Genomic DNA, 4578 nt, shown 5'->3' with positions numbered 1-4578 from the left:
AGTAAAGGCTGAAACACCCCTAGAGAAGAGGGTTAGGGGAACTGCCCATGTTGAGGGAGGGAGAGGCAGTTACAGATTACAGTAGGCTGGAAAATGAAGGAGAGGTAAGAGGCATGAAGAAGGCAAAGGATCACAAGTGTGGGGCAGGCATCTTTAGCTGTGTGGTCAGTGTTATTCAGTCATGAGAGCTCAGGCTTTCTAACAGACGGTGTCTTACATCAACCGTGTGACATGGGCACTGTTTTTTGTCTCTGTCTTACAAATAAGGAAACTTTTGCATGTTGAACTTGTAAATACAGGCTGAGCGCGGCGACTCATGCCTGCAATCCCATTACTTTGGGAGGCCGAGGTGAGATGATCACTTGAGGTCAGGAGTTTGAGACCAGCCTGGCCAATATAGTAAAACCCCGTCTCTACTAAAAATATAAAAATTAGTTGGGCATGATGGCAGGTACCTGTAATCCCAGCAACTGGAGAGGCTGAGGCAGGAGAATCGCTTGAACCCAGGAGGTGGTGGTGCAGTGAGCCGAGATCATGCCACGGCACTCCAGCCTGGGTGACAGAGCAAGATCCCATCTCAAAAAAAAAATAAATAAAAGAAGAACGTGCAAATACAGAATGTTGTCTCTCCAGGTAGGAATGGGAGGTGTGACCTTAAACATACCTGCAGTAGGAAGATATCATAGGGAAAACCACCCGAAGAGAATCTTATGTGTACAAGGTTAAAACCCTAAGGCTCAGCATGTGGCAGGCAAGTGAATATATATTTTGGAGCTTACTCACATTTGGATTTGTCCTACATTAATGGAGAAGGGTGTCACTGTGTTCTTGGGCCCCTCTCTCATTGGCTCATTGTCTCTCCTGTCCAGGAAGAGGAAGACAGATTTGGTTGAGGGGACTTATCTCTAACAGCAGCCTCTTGTTGATCTTCCCAGACAAGACCCCCAACCACCACCCTGGGCTGGACCCCTCTCTACAGCTAGGAGCCAATGGCAGAAGACAAAACCAAACCCACTGAGCTGGACCAAGTGAAATATGATGCTGATGACAATGTGAAGATCATCTGCCTAGGAGATAGCGCAGTGGGCAAATCCAAGTATGTTGGGAGATTAGGGAAGAAATACCAGTCCCAGAGAGGGTCTGGGTCATTTAAAAAGTCCTCTATCAGGCTGGCCAACATGGCAAGACCCCATCTCTACTAAAAATAGAAAATTAGCCTGGCATGGTGGCACACGCCTATAATCCCAGGTACCTGGGAGTCTGAGGCAGGAGAATTGCTTGAACCTGGGAGGCAGGAGGTTGCAGTGAGCCGAGATTGCATCACTGCATTCCAGCCTAGGCAACAGAGTGAGACTCCATCTCAAAAAAAAAAAAAAAGCCTCCAGAGGCAGAGGAGCATGGCTTCTCAGGGCTGGTGAAGGAGCAGTCTTGGCTGCAGCCTAGATATTCATAGGGGAACGAGGGGAATCACTTGCACAGTTGTGTGTGTTTCAGGGACAGGGTCAGGTCATGAGGATTGAGGAATTTCAGTGTTCCCTCTGAGCCCTGTGAGAAGGTGTGGCGCAGTTGAGGACATTGTATGTGGTATGCGGGCTGAGGGATTGCAAGGGCAGGGAGTGGCAATGGGAAGTCAAAAGTGACTATGCAACCATGACACATTGGTAAAGGTGGTAAAGATGCTTTCTTGGAGGGACTCTCTGAGATGGAGAAAACTGGGTAGAACTGACGATTTACTATAATCATTGTAAAGATTGGTGTATACTTTTAAAAAGCCAATTGCAGTTGGGGTTAGGGTTAGGGTTGGGTTTATGGTTAGGGTAGGGGTTCAGGTTAGATGTTTAGGGTTAGGATTAGTGGTTAGGGCTAGGGTTTAAGGGTGGGGGTTGAGGTTGAGGTTAGGGTTAGGGTTAGGGTTACAGGCGTGAGCCATGTGCCCGGCCGGGAAATGGCTTTCGAATGGAAGGAACAGCCTTCCTGGTCTGTGTTTCCCTGTGCAAACACAAGAGTAATTGTGCAGCCTTGTGCTGAGATGGAAATAACAGATTTGAGAGCTTCACATGCATGGTCTGTGTACTCTAGTGATATGAGCTGTTTTGTTATGACGGGTTCTGTGTGGTTGTATTATGAAAGGGGAAAGGGAAGCCTTAAGTGGCTTCCCGGTTGTCAGCCTTAGGGTGATAAAGATTGGAACAATAGGCCGGGCGTGGTGGCTCATGCCTATAATCTCAGCACTTTGGGAGGTTGAGGCAGGCGGATCACCTGAGGTCGGGAGTTCAAGATCAGCCTGATCAACATGGATATACCCAACCTCTACTAATAATCCAAAAATTAGCTGGGCGTGCTGGCACATGCCTATAATCCCAGCTACTCAAGAGGCTGAAGCACGAGAATCGCTTGAACCTGGGAGGGAGAGGTTGCGGTGAGCCGAGATGGCGCCATTTCACTCCAGCCTGGGCAACACAAGTGAAACTGTCTCAAAAAAAAAAAAGGTTTGGGACAATGGTGAGAAGGATATGCCATCTGACCACCTTGCCTCTTCTGCTGACAGACTCATGGAGTGATTTCTCATGGATGGATTGTATCCTTCAAGTTTGAAATACCCCTTGTTCCTGTGGGTCTTCCCATGCTCATGTATCTGTGCCCCACTGCCCACCCCTTTGTATTAGCAGCCCAGGAAGAAGGATTGGGTAACTGAATGCACAGGTTTTGTTCCGCACTGGTTTCTTGCTGATTGACCCACATGGCATTGCAAATCAGTGCTGTCTATTTTGGAGCTTACTCATATTTGGATTTGTCTTACATTAAGAGGGCAGTAGAATGGCTAATAGCACGTGGTCTGGATCCAAACCCCATCTCTTCCTCCTCATTAGCTCCTGATACTGGGCAAGTCACTTAACCTCTCTACCTCAAAGCTTGGGGCCCCTACTATTGAACAAATCTCTGATATGAATGAACTTTATAAAATAGGGGCTGCCAGCCCCACCTTCCTCCCATGAATTGTTATATTGTATAGGTTTGCAGTGAGTTCATCCCTCTTACTGGGAGATGTTTTATACAGCTTCCCAAGTGGATCCACTGAGAACCACAGATGAGAAGAGCCCCTGGAGCCTGCTGCTCCCTGTCCTAGGCTCAGCACCCCAAGGTTCAGTTGTCTTAAGAGCTGAGTATGTCTTACTCCACCTTGTACCAGGTGCTTCTGCACACCCAGCCCACCTGCGTCACTTGGCTCTGCTGGTTACACCATCTGGCATCTTCCAACCTCAGAAGGTGCTAATCCCTAGAGTTTAACCATTTTTCTCAGGGTTTCACACATAGGCAGACTCCAAATTGATTGACAGCATGCCAGCTGTATGGCTTGTGGGAGTTTTTTTTTTTCCCCTGGAATGGTCATGTTGCTACCTAGTGTTAGGGTTTCCTTTCTAGCATGAAAAAGCTCCATCCTTGATGGAGTTGGGGCATCTACATTTGCATTTTCCAACTGCATGATGCCATTGATGACACTTGTCTGTAAAATCCTGTTCTGTGTTTTACCTCAGACTTCGATGGCCAGGACACACTCACATCCCCTCCCACCCCTAACCCTTCCATGGAGCTTGAACCAGTGATATGTGAAGCTGATCCTCTGCAACATTCCTTTGATTTAAAATCTCAATAACTCCAAAGAGAAGAGGAAGGAGAGGGTCCATTTCATCAAACCAAACACCCCTACTCCCCACTCCTTCCTTACCTCCCCTTTTATTGGTTTTTGCTCCTTACCCTGAATGCAGTCAGCCACAGCAGCTGTCCATGTATGCCCTGACCATGTACAAGCACACAGCCATGGTAGATGGCAAGACCATCCTTGTGGGTAAGCAGCACAGGACCAAGCCATGCTGACCCTCAGGAAAGAAGAAATGGGAGAGGAGGGGAAGTGAGGGAATGTTCATAAGGAGAGAATCCAGAGGAAGAAAATGAGACCCTAGGCAGGGACAAGAAGTGGCAGAGAGAACCCAGAGAGCCAGGAGGCCATGGAGGGTGGAAGGAAGCACACAGAGGCCAAGTGCCAGCTCTCCCACATGGTGTCCAGGCCAGCACTGGTGTGCAGGACAGGGTTCAGGAGTAGAAGTCCGGAGGCTGTACCTGTCAGAGGGAAGAAGAACATAAGAGGCCTTCAACAAGTCGGTAGTTTTCCTAGCTTTATTAATACTTAAGGAAGTGACAATTAAAACAATACTGAAATATCTTTGGGAGGCTGGAGTGAGCAGAACGCTTGAGGCCAGGAGCTCAAAACAAGCCTGGCCAACATGGGGAGACCCCATCTCCTCTAAAAATACAAAAAAAAAAAAAAATTAGTTGGGCGTGGTGGCTTGTGCCTGTGGTCCCGGCTACTTGGGAGGCTGAGGCACAAGAATAGCTTGAACCCATGAATCGGAGGTTGCAGTGAGCTAAGACTGCACCACTGCACTCCAGCCTAGGAGACAGAGCAAGGACCTGTCAAAAAAAAAAAGATCAGTAATATTTACTGCTGGGGAAGGCTACGGGCACTCTCTTGCTAACCCTAAACCCTGACTCTGACCCTGACCTCATGATACTGTTCCC

At 48.1% G+C, this 4578-nt stretch overlaps 1 long non-coding RNA gene across 1 annotated transcript; it reads left to right on the top strand.

The window, feature by feature from the left end:
* The first annotated feature begins 848 nt into the window (after positions 1-848).
* LOC116541191 lies at positions 849-4336 on the top strand. Its single transcript, XR_004264744.1, has 3 exons — positions 849-1096; positions 2549-2578; positions 3768-4336. It is a non-coding gene; the product is annotated as an uncharacterized LOC116541191 (long non-coding RNA).
* Positions 4337-4578: the final 242 nt, after the last annotated feature.

This window comes from Sapajus apella, unplaced genomic scaffold (genome assembly GCF_009761245.1).
Source record: "Sapajus apella isolate SASKATOON/1434 unplaced genomic scaffold, GSC_monkey_1.0 scaffold149, whole genome shotgun sequence".
Lineage (NCBI taxonomy): Eukaryota > Metazoa > Chordata > Mammalia > Primates > Cebidae > Sapajus > Sapajus apella.
This window is presented reverse-complemented; position numbering and strand designations above follow the sequence as displayed.